This window comes from Phallusia mammillata, chromosome 8 (genome assembly GCF_965637545.1).
Source record: "Phallusia mammillata chromosome 8, kaPhaMamm4.hap1.1, whole genome shotgun sequence".
Classification (NCBI taxonomy): Eukaryota; Metazoa; Chordata; class Ascidiacea; order Phlebobranchia; family Ascidiidae; genus Phallusia; species Phallusia mammillata.
In genome coordinates this window covers 13,321,875-13,330,460 of record NC_137259.1, presented here as the reverse complement: position 1 = coordinate 13,330,460, position 8,586 = coordinate 13,321,875, and positions in this window count along the sequence as shown.

The window sequence follows — 8,586 nt, the reverse complement described above, 5'->3', positions numbered from 1 at the left end:
AAGTGTACTTTCTTGACCAGAATTCGCGAGCCCACTACGCAAAAAGTAGAACGCGCAGAGCGACAATCCGGGTACCGTTGGAAAGGTCTATCCCTCCTCTCGACCTTGCACCCCCTCACTTTGCCCTCCCAAGTACGTGCGCCACCCAGCGATTGTTTAAACAAAGGTGATTTTCGTCGCATTGTGACGTCACAACGGATTATGGTAAAATTATGGGACCGCGCTCGATGGAAAGAGTAATACTTCTTGATAGTTCGTACAAAATTTCGAATTGATACCTCAAAAGGTGTGTCGTTAAGAGCTGCCCCAAGGGGGGCACCTCGAAGTGACGCAATCGCGGACTTCAACAACGTAAAAGGCCTATGCTTGCACCAAGTGTACTTTCTTGACCAGAATTCGCGAGCCCACTACGCAAAAAGTAGAACGCGCAGAGCGACAATCCGGGTACCGTTGGAAAGGTCTATCCCTCCTCTCGACCTTGCACCCCCTCACTTTGCCCTCCCAAGTACGTGCGCCACCCAGCGATTGTTTAAACAAAGGTGATTTTCGTCGCATTGTGACGTCACAACGGATTATGGTAAAATTATGGGACCGCGCTCGATGGAAAGAGTAATACTTCTTGATAGTTCGTACAAAATTTCGAATTGATACCTCAAAAGGTGTGTCGTTAAGAGCTGCCCCAAGGGGGGCACCTCGAAGTGACGCAATCGCGGACTTCAACAACGTAAAAGGCCTATGCTTGCACCAAGTGTACTTTCTTGACCAGAATTCGCGAGCCCACTACGCAAAAAGTAGAACGCGCAGAGCGACAATCCGGGTACCGTTGGAAAGGTCTATCCCTCCTCTCGACCTTGCACCCCCTCACTTTGCCCTCCCAAGTACGTGCGCCACCCAGCGATTGTTTAAACAAAGGTGATTTTCGTCGCATTGTGACGTCACAACGGATTATGGTAAAATTATGGGACCGCGCTCGATGGAAAGAGTAATACTTCTTGATAGTTCGTACAAAATTTCGAATTGATACCTCAAAAGGTGTGTCGTTAAGAGCTGCCCCAAGGGGGGCACCTCGAAGTGACGCAATCGCGGACTTCAACAACGTAAAAGGCCTATGCTTGCACCAAGTGTACTTTCTTGACCAGAATTCGCGAGCCCACTACGCAAAAAGTAGAACGCGCAGAGCGACAATCCGGGTACCGTTGGAAAGGTCTATCCCTCCTCTCGACCTTGCACCCCCTCACTTTGCCCTCCCAAGTACGTGCGCCACCCAGCGATTGTTTAAACAAAGGTGATTTTCGTCGCATTGTGACGTCACAACGGATTATGGTAAAATTATGGGACCGCGCTCGATGGAAAGAGTAATACTTCTTGATAGTTCGTACAAAATTTCGAATTGATACCTCAAAAGGTGTGTCGTTAAGAGCTGCCCCAAGGGGGGCACCTCGAAGTGACGCAATCGCGGACTTCAACAACGTAAAAGGCCTATGCTTGCACCAAGTGTACTTTCTTGACCAGAATTCGCGAGCCCACTACGCAAAAAGTAGAACGCGCAGAGCGACAATCCGGGTACCGTTGGAAAGGTCTATCCCTCCTCTCGACCTTGCACCCCCTCACTTTGCCCTCCCAAGTACGTGCGCCACCCAGCGATTGTTTAAACAAAGGTGATTTTCGTCGCATTGTGACGTCACAACGGATTATGGTAAAATTATGGGACCGCGCTCGATGGAAAGAGTAATACTTCTTGATAGTTCGTACAAAATTTCGAATTGATACCTCAAAAGGTGTGTCGTTAAGAGCTGCCCCAAGGGGGGCACCTCGAAGTGACGCAATCGCGGACTTCAACAACGTAAAAGGCCTATGCTTGCACCAAGTGTACTTTCTTGACCAGAATTCGCGAGCCCACTACGCAAAAAGTAGAACGCGCAGAGCGACAATCCGGGTACCGTTGGAAAGGTCTATCCCTCCTCTCGACCTTGCACCCCCTCACTTTGCCCTCCCAAGTACGTGCGCCACCCAGCGATTGTTTAAACAAAGGTGATTTTCGTCGCATTGTGACGTCACAACGGATTATGGTAAAATTATGGGACCGCGCTCGATGGAAAGAGTAATACTTCTTGATAGTTCGTACAAAATTTCGAATTGATACCTCAAAAGGTGTGTCGTTAAGAGCTGCCCCAAGGGGGGCACCTCGAAGTGACGCAATCGCGGACTTCAACAACGTAAAAGGCCTATGCTTGCACCAAGTGTACTTTCTTGACCAGAATTCGCGAGCCCACTACGCAAAAAGTAGAACGCGCAGAGCGACAATCCGGGTACCGTTGGAAAGGTCTATCCCTCCTCTCGACCTTGCACCCCCTCACTTTGCCCTCCCAAGTACGTGCGCCACCCAGCGATTGTTTAAACAAAGGTGATTTTCGTCGCATTGTGACGTCACAACGGATTATGGTAAAATTATGGGACCGCGCTCGATGGAAAGAGTAATACTTCTTGATAGTTCGTACAAAATTTCGAATTGATACCTCAAAAGGTGTGTCGTTAAGAGCTGCCCCAAGGGGGGCACCTCGAAGTGACGCAATCGCGGACTTCAACAACGTAAAAGGCCTATGCTTGCACCAAGTGTACTTTCTTGACCAGAATTCGCGAGCCCACTACGCAAAAAGTAGAACGCGCAGAGCGACAATCCGGGTACCGTTGGAAAGGTCTATCCCTCCTCTCGACCTTGCACCCCCTCACTTTGCCCTCCCAAGTACGTGCGCCACCCAGCGATTGTTTAAACAAAGGTGATTTTCGTCGCATTGTGACGTCACAACGGATTATGGTAAAATTATGGGACCGCGCTCGATGGAAAGAGTAATACTTCTTGATAGTTCGTACAAAATTTCGAATTGATACCTCAAAAGGTGTGTCGTTAAGAGCTGCCCCAAGGGGGGCACCTCGAAGTGACGCAATCGCGGACTTCAACAACGTAAAAGGCCTATGCTTGCACCAAGTGTACTTTCTTGACCAGAATTCGCGAGCCCACTACGCAAAAAGTAGAACGCGCAGAGCGACAATCCGGGTACCGTTGGAAAGGTCTATCCCTCCTCTCGACCTTGCACCCCCTCACTTTGCCCTCCCAAGTACGTGCGCCACCCAGCGATTGTTTAAACAAAGGTGATTTTCGTCGCATTGTGACGTCACAACGGATTATGGTAAAATTATGGGACCGCGCTCGATGGAAAGAGTAATACTTCTTGATAGTTCGTACAAAATTTCGAATTGATACCTCAAAAGGTGTGTCGTTAAGAGCTGCCCCAAGGGGGGCACCTCGAAGTGACGCAATCGCGGACTTCAACAACGTAAAAGGCCTATGCTTGCACCAAGTGTACTTTCTTGACCAGAATTCGCGAGCCCACTACGCAAAAAGTAGAACGCGCAGAGCGACAATCCGGGTACCGTTGGAAAGGTCTATCCCTCCTCTCGACCTTGCACCCCCTCACTTTGCCCTCCCAAGTACGTGCGCCACCCAGCGATTGTTTAAACAAAGGTGATTTTCGTCGCATTGTGACGTCACAACGGATTATGGTAAAATTATGGGACCGCGCTCGATGGAAAGAGTAATACTTCTTGATAGTTCGTACAAAATTTCGAATTGATACCTCAAAAGGTGTGTCGTTAAGAGCTGCCCCAAGGGGGGCACCTCGAAGTGACGCAATCGCGGACTTCAACAACGTAAAAGGCCTATGCTTGCACCAAGTGTACTTTCTTGACCAGAATTCGCGAGCCCACTACGCAAAAAGTAGAACGCGCAGAGCGACAATCCGGGTACCGTTGGAAAGGTCTATCCCTCCTCTCGACCTTGCACCCCCTCACTTTGCCCTCCCAAGTACGTGCGCCACCCAGCGATTGTTTAAACAAAGGTGATTTTCGTCGCATTGTGACGTCACAACGGATTATGGTAAAATTATGGGACCGCGCTCGATGGAAAGAGTAATACTTCTTGATAGTTCGTACAAAATTTCGAATTGATACCTCAAAAGGTGTGTCGTTAAGAGCTGCCCCAAGGGGGGCACCTCGAAGTGACGCAATCGCGGACTTCAACAACGTAAAAGGCCTATGCTTGCACCAAGTGTACTTTCTTGACCAGAATTCGCGAGCCCACTACGCAAAAAGTAGAACGCGCAGAGCGACAATCCGGGTACCGTTGGGGAAAGGTCTATCCCTCCTCTCGACCTTGCACCCCCTCACTTTGCCCTCCCAAGTACGTGCGCCACCCAGCGATTGTTTAAACAAAGGTGATTTTCGTCGCATTGTGACGTCACAACGGATTATGGTAAAATTATGGGACCGCGCTCGATGGAAAGAGTAATACTTCTTGATAGTTCGTACAAAATTTCGAATTGATACCTCAAAAGGTGTGTCGTTAAGAGCTGCCCCAAGGGGGGCACCTCGAAGTGACGCAATCGCGGACTTCAACAACGTAAAAGGCCTATGCTTGCACCAAGTGTACTTTCTTGACCAGAATTCGCGAGCCCACTACGCAAAAAGTAGAACGCGCAGAGCGACAATCCGGGTACCGTTGGAAAGGTCTATCCCTCCTCTCGACCTTGCACCCCCTCACTTTGCCCTCCCAAGTACGTGCGCCACCCAGCGATTGTTTAAACAAAGGTGATTTTCGTCGCATTGTGACGTCACAACGGATTATGGTAAAATTATGGGACCGCGCTCGATGGAAAGAGTAATACTTCTTGATAGTTCGTACAAAATTTCGAATTGATACCTCAAAAGGTGTGTCGTTAAGAGCTGCCCCAAGGGGGGCACCTCGAAGTGACGCAATCGCGGACTTCAACAACGTAAAAGGCCTATGCTTGCACCAAGTGTACTTTCTTGACCAGAATTCGCGAGCCCACTACGCAAAAAGTAGAACGCGCAGAGCGACAATCCGGGTACCGTTGGAAAGGTCTATCCCTCCTCTCGACCTTGCACCCCCTCACTTTGCCCTCCCAAGTACGTGCGCCACCCAGCGATTGTTTAAACAAAGGTGATTTTCGTCGCATTGTGACGTCACAACGGATTATGGTAAAATTATGGGACCGCGCTCGATGGAAAGAGTAATACTTCTTGATAGTTCGTACAAAATTTCGAATTGATACCTCAAAAGGTGTGTCGTTAAGAGCTGCCCCAAGGGGGGCACCTCGAAGTGACGCAATCGCGGACTTCAACAACGTAAAAGGCCTATGCTTGCACCAAGTGTACTTTCTTGACCAGAATTCGCGAGCCCACTACGCAAAAAGTAGAACGCGCAGAGCGACAATCCGGGTACCGTTGGAAAGGTCTATCCCTCCTCTCGACCTTGCACCCCCTCACTTTGCCCTCCCAAGTACGTGCGCCACCCAGCGATTGTTTAAACAAAGGTGATTTTCGTCGCATTGTGACGTCACAACGGATTATGGTAAAATTATGGGACCGCGCTCGATGGAAAGAGTAATACTTCTTGATAGTTCGTACAAAATTTCGAATTGATACCTCAAAAGGTGTGTCGTTAAGAGCTGCCCCAAGGGGGGCACCTCGAAGTGACGGCAATCGCGGACTTCAACAACGTAAAAGGCCTATGCTTGCACCAAGTGTACTTTCTTGACCAGAATTCGCGAGCCCACTACGCAAAAAGTAGAACGCGCAGAGCGACAATCCGGGTACCGTTGGAAAGGTCTATCCCTCCTCTCGACCTTGCACCCCCTCACTTTGCCCTCCCAAGTACGTGCGCCACCCAGCGATTGTTTAAACAAAGGTGATTTTCGTCGCATTGTGACGTCACAACGGATTATGGTAAAATTATGGGACCGCGCTCGATGGAAAGAGTAATACTTCTTGATAGTTCGTACAAAATTTCGAATTGATACCTCAAAAGGTGTGTCGTTAAGAGCTGCCCCAAGGGGGGCACCTCGAAGTGACGCAATCGCGGACTTCAACAACGTAAAAGGCCTATGCTTGCACCAAGTGTACTTTCTTGACCAGAATTCGCGAGCCCACTACGCAAAAAGTAGAACGCGCAGAGCGACAATCCGGGTACCGTTGGAAAGGTCTATCCCTCCTCTCGACCTTGCACCCCCTCACTTTGCCCTCCCAAGTACGTGCGCCACCCAGCGATTGTTTAAACAAAGGTGATTTTCGTCGCATTGTGACGTCACAACGGATTATGGTAAAATTATGGGACCGCGCTCGATGGAAAGAGTAATACTTCTTGATAGTTCGTACAAAATTTCGAATTGATACCTCAAAAGGTGTGTCGTTAAGAGCTGCCCCAAGGGGGGCACCTCGAAGTGACGCAATCGCGGACTTCAACAACGTAAAAGGCCTATGCTTGCACCAAGTGTACTTTCTTGACCAGAATTCGCGAGCCCACTACGCAAAAAGTAGAACGCGCAGAGCGACAATCCGGGTACCGTTGGAAAGGTCTATCCCTCCTCTCGACCTTGCACCCCCTCACTTTGCCCTCCCAAGTACGTGCGCCACCCAGCGATTGTTTAAACAAAGGTGATTTTCGTCGCATTGTGACGTCACAACGGATTATGGTAAAATTATGGGACCGCGCTCGATGGAAAGAGTAATACTTCTTGATAGTTCGTACAAAATTTCGAATTGATACCTCAAAAGGTGTGTCGTTAAGAGCTGCCCCAAGGGGGGCACCTCGAAGTGACGCAATCGCGGACTTCAACAACGTAAAAGGCCTATGCTTGCACCAAGTGTACTTTCTTGACCAGAATTCGCGAGCCCACTACGCAAAAAGTAGAACGCGCAGAGCGACAATCCGGGTACCGTTGGAAAGGTCTATCCCTCCTCTCGACCTTGCACCCCCTCACTTTGCCCTCCCAAGTACGTGCGCCACCCAGCGATTGTTTAAACAAAGGTGATTTTCGTCGCATTGTGACGTCACAACGGATTATGGTAAAATTATGGGACCGCGCTCGATGGAAAGAGTACTTCTTGATAGTTCGTACAAAATTTCGAATTGATACCTCAAAAGGTGTGTCGTTAAGAGCTGCCCCAAGGGGGGCACCTCGAAGTGACGCAATCGCGGACTTCAACAACGTAAAAGGCCTATGCTTGCACCAAGTGTACTTTCTTGACCAGAATTCGCGAGCCCACTACGCAAAAAGTAGAACGCGCAGAGCGACAATCCGGGTACCGTTGGAAAGGTCTATCCCTCCTCTCGACCTTGCACCCCCTCACTTTGCCCTCCCAAGTACGTGCGCCACCCAGCGATTGTTTAAACAAAGGTGATTTTCGTCGCATTGTGACGTCACAACGGATTATGGTAAAATTATGGGACCGCGCTCGATGGAAAGAGTAATACTTCTTGATAGTTCGTACAAAATTTCGAATTGATACCTCAAAAGGTGTGTCGTTAAGAGCTGCCCCAAGGGGGGCACCTCGAAGTGACGCAATCGCGGACTTCAACAACGTAAAAGGCCTATGCTTGCACCAAGTGTACTTTCTTGACCAGAATTCGCGAGCCCACTACGCAAAAAGTAGAACGCGCAGAGCGACAATCCGGGTACCGTTGGAAAGGTCTATCCCTCCTCTCGACCTTGCACCCCCTCACTTTGCCCTCCCAAGTACGTGCGCCACCCAGCGATTGTTTAAACAAAGGTGATTTTCGTCGCATTGTGACGTCACAACGGATTATGGTAAAATTATGGGACCGCGCTCGATGGAAAGAGTAATACTTCTTGATAGTTCGTACAAAATTTCGAATTGATACCTCAAAAGGTGTGTCGTTAAGAGCTGCCCCAAGGGGGGCACCTCGAAGTGACGCAATCGCGGACTTCAACAACGTAAAAGGCCTATGCTTGCACCAAGTGTACTTTCTTGACCAGAATTCGCGAGCCCACTACGCAAAAAGTAGAACGCGCAGAGCGACAATCCGGGTACCGTTGGAAAGGTCTATCCCTCCTCTCGACCTTGCACCCCCTCACTTTGCCCTCCCAAGTACGTGCGCCACCCAGCGATTGTTTAAACAAAGGTGATTTTCGTCGCATTGTGACGTCACAACGGATTATGGTAAAATTATGGGACCGCGCTCGATGGAAAGAGTAATACTTCTTGATAGTTCGTACAAAATTTCGAATTGATACCTCAAAAGGTGTGTCGTTAAGAGCTGCCCCAAGGGGGGCACCTCGAAGTGACGCAATCGCGGACTTCAACAACGTAAAAGGCCTATGCTTGCACCAAGTGTACTTTCTTGACCAGAATTCGCGAGCCCACTACGCAAAAAGTAGAACGCGCAGAGCGACAATCCGGGTACCGTTGGAAAGGTCTATCCCTCCTCTCGACCTTGCACCCCCTCACTTTGCCCTCCCAAGTACGTGCGCCACCCAGCGATTGTTTAAACAAAGGTGATTTTCGTCGCATTGTGACGTCACAACGGATTATGGTAAAATTATGGGACCGCGCTCGATGGAAAGAGTAATACTTCTTGATAGTTCGTACAAAATTTCGAATTGATACCTCAAAAGGTGTGTCGTTAAGAGCTGCCCCAAGGGGGGCACCTCGAAGTGACGCAATCGCGGACTTCAACAACGTAAAAGGCCTATGCTTGCACCAAGTGTA